Raw genomic sequence first — 12,704 nt, 5'->3', positions numbered from 1 at the left:
TCAATGAAAAAGTTTTGCCCATTGGGTCAAATATTACTGTTAAATATAAATGATAACCTGTTATAACCTGATTTGTTATTTAAATGCTTTGATTTTTTGTTTTTTGTGATTGGACAGACAGAAGGTAAAATAGGTTTTATTTTACAGTGATGTTTTATGGTCATTTTAACGTGATTCACAAATAAATAAATAAAAAAGACTCTTGGAAATGGAGGAAGACGGTTTCTGTTTTCTCTATTTGCATCCTGTATCATCTTGATATTTTAATTTTTTTTTCATCTCTTGCTGTCCAGTCTCCATTTCACTTCTTCACTAACTACCAATGTTTATTGTTCCATTCTTTCTTCTCTCTTTTTATTTCAAGTGATTATACGCCTTGTATTCTTTGGTTTTCCGTGGGTCTGTCTGTTTATCTCTTTCTTTTTCTCATGGATGAACACTCTAGGGATGCGGGTGTCGTGTCTCAGGTCAGATGTTTTTGCTGAGGTAGTCTCTGGTGGTTGGGCTGGGGCTTTGGTGTATATTCTTGTGCACACTGAGCCTCGGGGAATTGAACCCCTAGGAGGGGAGAGGGGCTTCATAGTCAAACTGGTTTCCACTCAGCATCAGCACAAAGAACAGGGTCAATTTTCATTTATCAGAACCTGCAAAATCACCAAAGTGTGGAATATGCTTGAATGTGTACATCTGATTGTGCGATTTGTCACGACAGCAGCGCGCAGGTCACACGGAGCTACGCAGCAGTCGGGTGGTGTGATTAAAATGGTGATTATAAAACAACGTCCTGCAGAGGAGCGTCTGTGCTTCCTCATCTGTTTCACAGCAGAGACTTCTTCAGGGAGAAGACACCGACTATGTTCAAACCTGGGAACAACATCCACGTAAGTGATGGACGATGTGCAAAGGGCAGACGTAGACATTATGGTTCTTCAACACTGTGGTCTTTTTGACTTGTTCAAAGTCAGAAAGAAGTTGGGTCATTAATTAATTTTGCACAAACTGAAATATAATTTTATCTCACTCTAATTCTGTTACTTGGTCAAAATATTTTCCACATGAACAATTAGTCCCCCCCCCGAGAGACCCCACTCAGCTAACAGTTAATCACAGCAGGACAGCATCTGGTGATGTTCAAACTGCTGAGAATTGTAGCACTGGGCTGCAAAACCTTGACTTAATATTAGTTCTTATTAGTAAATTTCCTGCTCCAGTCTCATCTCAAATATTTTTTATTATATATTTATTCTATATATTATATTTTTAATATATTCTTTTGTTTAAAGTTTTATTGACCATTTCTTACACATTATTGTTCATCTTCCTGGCTGTAAAGCTGTTCATACCCATTCTCCCAAACTTGTCTTTTTTTGTTTTAATGGCAGTAATCTTGCACTACTGTTTTAGTCCATTTTTCTTATTTAAATGTTGGCAGTGAGCACAGTTAAAAGAAAACGATGATTTAGTTGACATTTATATGCACAACAGAGCTTATGTTCTAAAAAGTTGCCCATCTTTGAAACAGCAGCAGTGGGCGACACGTTGTTCCAGTTTAAGATGCTTGTGCAACACTGGCATCAAACGTGCTATTTTCCATCAGTTGAAACAAATTATTTTGACCCCAAATCTTAAGCTCAGCCCAAAAACTCTCATTCAACTCTTAAAGGTAAACCGCAAACAGACACAAACGGATCCACGTGTGACCTCCTAGGTTAAAGGTTAAAGGTTAAAGGTCAGATTTGATCAAACAAATGCAGCAGAAATGTACCAGTCAACAGTGAAATTAAACTTTACGCCACATACAATAACACCGTTCAGTGGTAACACCTGCTTCAGGTGACGGCTGTCAGTGTTGACGTAGTGTCAATCAGCGGCTACCACCGCTGTCAACCTGTCCTGTGCATTTCCATGGAAACCTGGAGGTCACAGGGGTCAGCGTGGAAATACAATGCTCTGGGATCGATCTTCACGCCACCGCACACACATTGGCAGATTGATATTGCCTGGCTTGTCATTATTCTGTGCAGTGGAAATCCCTCCTGCTTCTCTGTCCCACGAGACTCAATGATTCCTCTCTTTCTCACCTCTCATTGACCCGGCGGCCATTGTCTCTAAATGTCCACGCTCGTTTTGTCCAGCCAGGTCTTGACTTGGATGTGTGGTATTGGTTTATAAATTCAGCAGCAGTGCAATAACTGAGATTTAAATGTCAGATGATGGAGCCACTTTGAGCTTAAGTAGGTCATAAAAGTAATATATAGAGGGTGGAGAAAGTGTCCTTTTAAGTGTTACACATTTTATTTCTCTCTCTCTCTCTCTCTCTCTCTGTGTGTGTGTGTGTATGGATAGAAAGACAGACATTTTTTTAGATTTCTTCTATAATGCGGTTAGGGAAAGGCCTGAGGGTGGAAACAGATGAGGTCATTGCCCGACCAGCAGACCAAATAATTTGTGACACTCATTTTTTTTTGTCATCTTTTATTTAATTATGTTTTTTTTTCCCTCTGCAGTGGTGCTTAACTGCACTAAACCCAAAGCAACAAGGTGTTAATTAAGAAATAAATGTCGACTTAACAACAAGATGATCACATGTGACTGGTTGGATTAAATATATGAACTTGTGAGCGAATAATCAAGATGTCACATAGAACTCCTTCAGTTTCTTCACCTCCTTCTCTTTTTTTTAAATTCACACTCACCTCCTTCTCTTTTTTTTAAATTCACACTTAAACACAAGGGAAATTCATTTCCAGCTGTGAATCCACAGTCTACACAGTTGGAAGGAAAACCTCTGTTTTTGGCAAAAGTGTTTTTTTCCCCTGAACAGTGTAGCTTTGAAACAACTGAATCCATTATGTCATTTCTGCAGCCAAATCTGTAAAGGTAAAAGTAATCAAAATTTCTGTGGATCACTGCTCTCCTCCACTGTAGCAGCCAGGTTTCCCCCCACAGTGAGGAAAATCTGTACCTTCAAGCAGAATGCACCTTTTATGAGCTCTATTACAAAGTTTGTGCTAACACACACATAAACAGGCCATAAAAGGGGAGATAATCATCCTTGGGGCGCACCTCACTATTGGATTTCTGTTCTCCTCAGAATGGACACATACTTATTATGCTAAACCAACCCTGGTCAGCAACACCTTTCAGCAGTTCCCACGTCTTTCTTGCCTCTGGGAGATAAGGGTGTAAGTGTGTGCCTTTACAGGGAGGGGGTGGCCTATATTTATCCACATCTGCACTTTTCATTACTCCTGCGAGGTGAGGTCAGAGTTCGAGGTCAGCTCAGGTCTCACTGACCTACAGGTGCACGAACGGCGAGGGTGAAGTGAGATGTAATATGTGATGAAGTGGCTTTTATCAAACTGCACGCCCCTGTGGCAGACAACGGGTGGGTTGGACGGTGACAGGTGGGAAATGAAGCTTTGGGTGGTCACTGAAATGGAACAGGAGATGTTTCAGCCAGATAGATAACAGCAGGCCGACAGCAGAGGCACGGAGTTCCCCGCCGAGACTGTCAATGGAGCAAAATGTGAATCATAGGACAGACGACCGCTGCAGAGGTGCAGCCAAAATGTTTTAGGTGTTTGAACAATTGAACATTTCATTTGTTTTAAATGGTCTTTAACGCACCTTTAAAGAGATTTGTTTTTTGCACATCTGTCCCCAATGTCCTAACCTGCAGAGGACGAGGCTGTCACAATCTCATCTCCGATGTGCATCCATTATTGAATGGAATTATAATGGGACGCTCAGACACTACAAGGGCAGAGCCGAACACTAACACGATTATGGTAATGATTGCCGACAGCTATCCGTCCAAGCCGCAGGGGGACTCGCGCAGAAAAGGCAATTCCTGACAATTAATCAAAAGACATAAATGGACATAATGTCATTGACTTTCACCGCTGACAGACAAGCCATGAGTGAACGTTGTTGATGCTCTAAAGCTTTTCCGTCACTGCGATGCGTGAGGTTGGAGGTGAGGTGGGGGAGGGGAGGAGGATTTGGCCGACGATCATACATCACGTCAACATTCATTTTACAGATCATCAGTAAATCTAATTAGTCACTATCACAGTTGAACCTGTTGGACACCCACGGCAAACAAAGCCCCAAATTATTCCTCATTCAACTTTGATAAGTAGGATCACTGTGTAGGTAGAACGTTCCCTGGATTTAAAAAAAATCCTGCAGATTTTATAGGGATTAAATGACCAAAACTGACACCCTTTAAGATTTTAATTATATTATTTAATTATAATGTTTCCTGATCACAGGTCTGGATGTCAAGACTTGGCAACATATACCAGAAGATCAATCTTTGCAATCAATAATAGGTTGTTGCTCAGTCAGATTTGAGAGAAAATTGTCCGTTTATATATATTTTATATAAACATAAGGATCCCTGTCAACATATGTCAACATCCACGGATAACAAAAACCGTGACAATGTAGGAATACTGCTAATTTATTTCACTGATTGAGAGAGGATTAAACAATTTAAAAAGTAAATAATAGACAATAGATAACTTATCATAAAATCCAAGTTTATTCAAAAGAAAAAAGTTTTGTAAGAAAATGTAATCAAAAAAGCAAATATAAAGAGAGAAGAAATTATGAATTTTGAAGAACAACTAAATGATGGAGTGCAGTGACTGGGAGGAAAAAAAAAGAAGTTCACACCTTCTAATCATTCTAAGCTCATGGGTCAATGTGAGCTTTCATATCAATAACAGAGCCCTGTCTCCCTGACAGCAAACTGCACTCACCCATTCAGGGTGTAAATCTCAACACCTTCTCTGAGAGCCAGCAGCCCTTTCACAGGAACATCCCACCTCAGCACGTACACAGTGATCTCATGTGTGATCAGTCAGGCATGTGTTTAACTGCAAGTGTTCAGCACCACTTTTACTCATGCAGCCAGATGGTGCCCTCCGACACCACTTCCTCTGCCTCTTCCTCTTTTTCCTCATAGCTTAAAAAATACATGGATTTGATTTATGTACTTCCACCAGAGGCAGTTTTCATCATCGCTGTTCTATCTCGCTTCTTAAATTGCCACCGTTTTTTTTACTCTCTGTCTCTCACCTTTACCTCTCTGCACACGCAGCCTTGGCTGAGTCTGCTGTAGGCGTTGTAGAAGCAGATAAATATATGGAGTCTTTCCTGACATCTGCTGATCCACCAGAGACCAGACCAGCATCACAGACACCTTTATATATCATTACGTGTATATATATATATATATAAGGATGTCCGATAATATCAGCCAACTGATGATATCTGCCCAATAATAACATATTATGTAACATCTGTAAGAATCGTTATCCGATAATGAAAACTCAATAACGCAATGCCTGGGTTTCGCCAAAAGATGTGAGCCCGCAAAATAGTTTTGGGGATAAACGGCTGTATATTAAAGTGAAAGTCACTAGATGGCAGCATTGCATCTTATTTATTTAATCTCATACTCATACAGTGATTTGTACAGATAAATGAATAAATATTACCACGCCCATATCAGTATTGGTTGACATTGAATCTGAATTTAAGTGTTTGGACTATATCAGCAAAAAGTTCATATCAGACATCCTTAATATATGTTTATATGTAGCCTGGAAATCCTTGACGGATTTCACATTTTATCTTATTGCGAGTATCAACAGTTGGCATAAAAGTCCACATAAACTGTAATGACTCAAATCAAAATATAAACTCCAGGTCTCAGTCAATCTCTTGTTATATTTTATTTTAATCTAATAATCACATATCATTACATCTGGGTTTATCCTGAACATGAAAATGTAAAACTCTCGTAGCCTCTTCTGTTCCTCCTGTCTTCACTGCCATCACTTCTGCTAAACTACCTGATGATGTTTCTTCCCTTGTGTCACGTGTCCTCATCACTGTGTAACTGTGATTGTGAATGGTTCAGGTGTATCAGTCATATTGTCAGCTGTGATGGACTTGGAAGATGTGGAAGAAGGAATCGATACCTTTTTCCACATCCCATGTGTTGAAATCCCATCTCGACTGCTGTGATTGAAGACTTAAAAAAAAACCAAAAAGATTTAGCCTGTGAGAAATCAGTTGGCTAATAAAGAATAAATGGTTATTTTCTTGGTGTGAATATCTTTTGCCCTGGGCATGGAAGTGCAGTCCGTCCTCTTCAACATTCTCATGTTTTACGAGGTGGTGCAGCTCAGGGCTCCAAATGAAAGCTGAGAATATACACCAGACAAAATAGACACCTAAAAAAAAATCACTCTTGTATGTTTTAGCATGTTTAGCATCAATTAAGATGCTATTTTAGAGCATCTGAATAAGGAGCAAACTTTTAAACGTTTAAACTTCATAAATGTTTCGCCGGTGCAGTGTAGCCGTTGTGTCTAAAACCTGAGAAAATGTTTTTATTTTACATCGTTGAAGCTGTTGGGCTTCAACACAAAATGGAGATGTTTTTATGTTGTATAGTACTTCACCATAGTACTGTAACTCTAAAATGATGTTTCAGGAAACACACACGTCCTCGTCTTGTGACTTTGTGCCAACAGTTATGTTCGCTAACAGAACCATTATCTGTTTCTACAGAGAGCTGTAAATGCAGTGATTTAGCATAATCTCATTTTCTACTCCATTATTTATCAGTTTTCCTTCCAGCTGCAGTCGGAACTAAAGTCTGATACAACTGAAGGGTTTGGCTGTTTTGTTGAAATCAATATACAGTCAAATACTGTATATTGTTATTAAACCCCCAGTACCAGGGCAGGAAATTAACAAAAGGAAATCCATTTATTTTTTCTTATTGAATCTGTTTTTGAAATTCATGAAGCAAACAGAACTTAAATAGAGTAAAAACAAACTTCTTTTCATAAAGTGGATATTATTACATGCTGCTAGTTAGCAAAAAACTAAGTATTAAGAATTAAGAGATTCTGAAATACAGGCTAAAAGTCAGTGCAATTTAATCTGAAAGAAAATAAATAACTAAACCAAAGCAAATAACAGTTTGTCTAAAATGTGTGTAAAAAGCTAAAAAAAAAAGTAAATAATATATGAATTCATAATTAGACGTTACGCAGACATGATTAGTGAAACCTTGAGTGTACTTTGTAAAAAATAAAAATAAAATAGCTTCCTGTCCTGATCAGGACAGATTACAATATATTAGACAATTATTTAAAACAAAGTTCTAATTGAATTGAGCTTCAAGCCCAACTCATTAAATCTCATGCAGACAGCCTTTTATTATATTTCAGAGGTGGCAGTAAAATGTGTGAAGCTGTTTCATCTACTGCAGTGATTTCACACCACATAACCCAGAAAGGCAGCTACTGCCAACAACAGTGGTTTTTTTTTCTTTTTTCTTCAGAAAAGCACTGCCTCTCCACATGATGAGGTGTAATGAATGAGTGCTGGTGTGTGTGGTGTCCCTCCTCTGCTGAGGCTTAACATGTTAACACCTGACAACAGCAGCAAACACTGCTGGGATTAACTCTCAGTGGGACTTCACCAGTGCATTTAATTTACCAGGCATTTCTGGTGCATTTGTGATTTGAGATGGATTTACAACCACTCAGGATCACGCTGTGAGACAGAAACACGCTGTGAGACAGAGTCATCAGGTCAAGTGGGAGAGAGACAGACTCCTCCTTTGTTTGGGCCGACGGTGCTCATGTGGTCAGCATCAACTGACAAGTGTCAAATAAGTAGTGACGGAGTTTTTCTCTGCATGCTGTAATATTTATACCGAGTCACACGATGGGGATTCTTACAATGCGTGGCCCATAGGGGTCGCCAAACACTCCCTTAATCAATAATTTAGAATCAGAAATCTTTGTGATCAGGATCTTGTTTCAGTCGTTCCCCAGTGGAATTATTATGGAGGTCTGGGGGAGATTACAGTCAGCCTGTGTTCCTGCAACAGCAAACACACACTGGAGAGGAAGTTATGACACGATGACACACACGTTTGTATTTATGAATGACACAAATACAGCAACTCATTCTTCAATGTTAATTTGTGCAATGGCATTAAATACTTCCAGTATGACAGCGTTAACTGCTGTCATACTGTGCCGGAGTGGTTAGTGTTTTTGCCTTACAACAAACAGTCATCAGTGTTTGTCTTCTTCGATGCCTGGACTCTACGTATGGATTATTCACGTTTTCTCATGTGTTTGTCGGTTTTCTCCACAGGCAGTGCTGCTAATGTGCTAATGTTTACTGTAGACACCTCGTGTTTGTGCAGGGTGGTGATAACTTTTCTTCATTAAAGCACAGACACGTACTGTATTATACAGATGAGTCAGAAATTGCAAACAGATAAGGATCATTAAGGTGTGATACGTCAACATGAATAACACCACGCACGCAGTACCAAGCTCATTTAAGTAAATCCAAGTGAAAAATTAATAAGAATGTTACAATCCTTTTCATTATGCATACTATTAGCCATCAAGCAAAATTATAGCTGCATATAAAATGACTTGTTGGATACAGTGCAATTTAATGCATGTATCATTGCTCTGGTGCTGTTGAGAAAATATACAGTATTTCTTCAGGGTACTGCTTTTTATTGTAGCTCTCACAGGCAGTAAAACATTAAGGTCTGCTGTGCTGCCACATCCTCTACAGTGTGGTAGTTTAAAATGATTTTTTTTTTTAAAGAAATCTATTTCATCTCCTGATTGTTTCAAATGAATCTAACCTGCACAGACAGACGACACAAGCTGCGAATCGCCGGTGACATAAGGGTGAAGAGCAAAGCCAAAGGGCTCTCATTCAATCTGAGTACGGAGGAAGGATATACACCACTTCCATAAGCTCCACCCTTCGCTGAGGAAGAGGAGAACATAGAATGCAGGGCTGAAGAAGCCCCTTGCGGTTAATCCTCAGGGTGGGAACAGCACAGACGGAATACCATACCTTCTTCGTCATAAATCACTGTTGTTTTTAAAGGTGAACTTCTACAGCTAACATGCTACACCTTGACCTCACGTACAGTAAGAGTTTGTTTTTTCAATGGCTGATTTGTTTGAAAAGTATAATCAGTGGCACTGTATGGAGGGGGGTAGGGGCCCAGGGGGGGCAGATATGTAGAAATATATTTATGTTCTTAAGTGTGTTACATAGGAACCCATTGTCATATCCTTCCATGGGGCCCAGAATTCCTGGCTGTTCTCCTGTGTATAATCACACATGATTTACAGTTGCTCTCAGCATATCTCACAGCTTTGCAGCGTCATTATTTTTGTGCAGCGGCAAAAGCTTGAACTTATCGACAGCAGAAAACACATTTTGGATATTCCTGGCCTTTGACATTGGCAATATAGGCGTTTGTCTAGAGCGCCATCTGCTGGAGGGGTGCCGCCAGTCATTCAATTGTGACTGTGTGTGTGGAGGTTGGTGGTGTAATATATATATATATATATATATTCTAATTTTTGGAAAGCCTCTTGGATGTTGGTGTTAGTTATTTTATTCGTCACACACAAATAAGGTTAACAATCAACCTTGAACTTTTTGCTGTTTCCCACGTGGATTAGGTGTGTCTCACTCCCACGAGGAAATTCTTCGGTGACTGCTGACAAAATGGATGTCGTTCTTGCCACCCACATTGTCTCCCTTCAGAGTTTACACAGAGGGCAACAGTGACAAGGAGGGAATGGACAGCAGAGCAGGAAGTATGCCGAGGAGGACAGGATATAGGAAGTGTAATGTAGGAATGAAGTCCGATGGCTGTTGAAGCAGTCGAAGCAGGAAAGTTTCACTCTAGGATCTCAATTTACTTCTTCAAGAATTATCTTTATTATCTTGGATGTTACGGTCCATGAGTTTATTACTGTGATTAATCATAATTGATCAGGGATCAATCAACATCTTCTGTAAATATCGTTATGATTTGACGACCCGGCGTTCATATAACCAACTCAGCATGATTGGTCAGAGTCTGAATTTACCTTCATCCTTGAATAACTTAGCTGTCATAAAAAAAACTACGTGCAGCAAGGTCACAGCACACCCTCCACTCTTCCAGACAGGAAGTGCAAACGTATGTGGGGCTTTGTCCACCAGAAACAGGAAGAACAAAGTGCAAACCAGCGTTGTACTGACTGAGGGTGTTTCTGGGTAATTTCGGAACTGTTCACTTCAATTATGATGATGATGATGATGATGATGATGATGATGATGATGATGATGATGATGATGATGATGATGATGATGATGATGATGATGATGATGATGATGATGATGATGATGATGATGATGATGATGATGATGATGATGATGATGATGATGATGATGATGATGATGATGATGATGATGATGATGATGATGATGATGATGATGATGATGATGATGATGATGATGATGATGATGATGATGATGATGATGATGATGATGATGATGATGATGATGATGATGATGATGATGATGATGATGATTGCAAAAAATAATAAGAACACTTATATGATTTAAATGCTGCTGTCAATCTCTATCTCTGGCTGACATTGTTTGTCCTTCATTTTTGACAGAAAGATTTTTTATTGTTTTTATAATTATTGTATCTCTTGCTATTGTTTAAAAAATATTCAGCTATTTCATTAATTTTATTCCACTTGTATTCGCTATGGGATAATTCAAAACAATGTGACATAAACTATGACTTTATTTTTATGTTACGCTGTATTTTATTATATCATTATTTCAAAGTGTTCCATTATAACTACCAAATAATCCATCACAGTGTGCAGAGGTAACATTTCGACTGCAGCCATCCTGGTGTTCTTGTCGCTTGTGTGTCAATGAGAATGGATGCATTCACTCTGTACAAGCAGTATCTCTCGAAAGAGCTCCTTGGGACCGGTGAAGTGAAAGCACTCCAGGGATTTTCCTGCAAAAGTAAACACATCAATCACTTATTAAACAGCTTGATAAGACCATGCCTGCATCACATCCATTTTTTTTACGCACACAGAATGTCATTTTCTCTGGGAAATCTCTTCACAACGACTTGAGTGTAAAATAACTATTTGTGATATGTGATGAAAAAAAAAAGTAAAAATAAAAAAACACTATTACTTACTGTACAGAGGCACTCTCAAACATATTGGCATCATATAGCAGGACAAGATTGTTTTGTGGAGGGTAATTAAATTGTGAGCAGTGGTGATAAATCACTAGAGTCTTAATCAAAGCAGTACAGCAGAGAGACTCATCAATCACTTACTGTATTCTAAAGCTCAACACAACATTCAGCCAGAAGAGGCTCCTCGTGTCCTGGCTGGCAACATGGGATGCAGTGTTGTGACACATTCTCATTAGCACAATCAGCAGCACTTCGGATGTCCTGACAGAAAGCCATCAAATGGCAAATGGATAGGGAGATGTATGGGGCGCTTAAAGCTGTCAAAGTATGATTTCCTCGTCGTCGCTGAGTGTGTCAGTGATATGAGAAGTCAACAAAACTGAATTCCTGAATTTTCATCTCCTGAGAAACAAGAACAGCACACGTGCAGAATGTCAACAACTCCTCCGAGGTTCATCTTCCAACACGTGTCGTCCTTTTGATAGAACGCTGTTATGGAGTGTGTCAGTGGACAGTCCATTCAACTCTGGACTCATCAATCTCTCCGAGGACACGTTCACTGCATGTGGCTGTGATGGATGGCAGGGAGCTGGGTCACGTCAAAGCACGGCACCGACGTTCACAGAGTCCCCCGCTGAAGGTATGAGAATGACAGATGGCATTTCAATGGAATCTGTACAGTTGTGTCAGAACTTGAAGGTGCTTTCACTTTCAACAATTCTACTGACCTATTTTAGATCCCAAATACATTCAACCTCATTTATAGCGTCTACTTTACATGCATATTTGCTGAGCAACAGCCCCACAGCAATGGAAACCGTTCCACTCTGTGTTCCTCGTGGGATTCAGTCTTCAATTTTTTTGCATGAGAATCCATATAATTGCTTTGCTACTTAACATGAGAGCATGAGGTTTAATGAAGGCGGACAGGACAGTCAGAGCTCACAGGAAGAGAGAGAGAGAATGAAAGATGATAAGGTGGCTCAGATGATAGGCAGTCAGCTATGAAGGACGGCAGTTATTTTTAGTTACTGGTTTTTGTGCGCTGAATTTGGAACTAATCTAATCAGAAACTTTAATATGAAAAAACCCCATCCATATAAAAATCTAATGTTGGATATGATGGGGATTTAATAAGTAAAAACTGAAGAGACTACTTAGAGTGAAAAGTGAATAATGGGCGTTGAATGCTAAGAAAAGTCCATTATAGTTAAAATAAGTGGGGACATCGTTTTTGGTTCACAGTGTTTAACAAATGAACCAGTAGGTGTCTCTAAGGTGATTTCTTGTAAAATATTTAATGTTCTTAACCACTACATGTTTCACAAACAAAATGAAGCTGTTAAAATGGTGTATGGTCACTACAAAAACACAGATTCCAGTCCTTTTAGCGTTTATATAAATGGGTCAAACCTTTGTGGAAATAAAGTTTGTAATTTCCTGCTCCACTGGCCCCTCTTCCTTCACTCACACACGCAGACTGGATATCACTGTCTTTATTAACCAGTCTACAAATGACCTCCTCTTTATTTCATTTCTTTTTAATAAAGGTGGGCGTAGACAGGTGGATAATTACACTCTCTGGCTTACATTCATGTTTTCAAGCCATAAA

Source organism: Cynoglossus semilaevis, chromosome 11 (assembly GCF_000523025.1).
Source record: "Cynoglossus semilaevis isolate Cse_v1.0 chromosome 11, Cse_v1.0, whole genome shotgun sequence".
Taxonomy (NCBI): domain Eukaryota; kingdom Metazoa; phylum Chordata; class Actinopteri; order Pleuronectiformes; family Cynoglossidae; genus Cynoglossus; species Cynoglossus semilaevis.
This window is presented reverse-complemented; position numbering follows the sequence as displayed.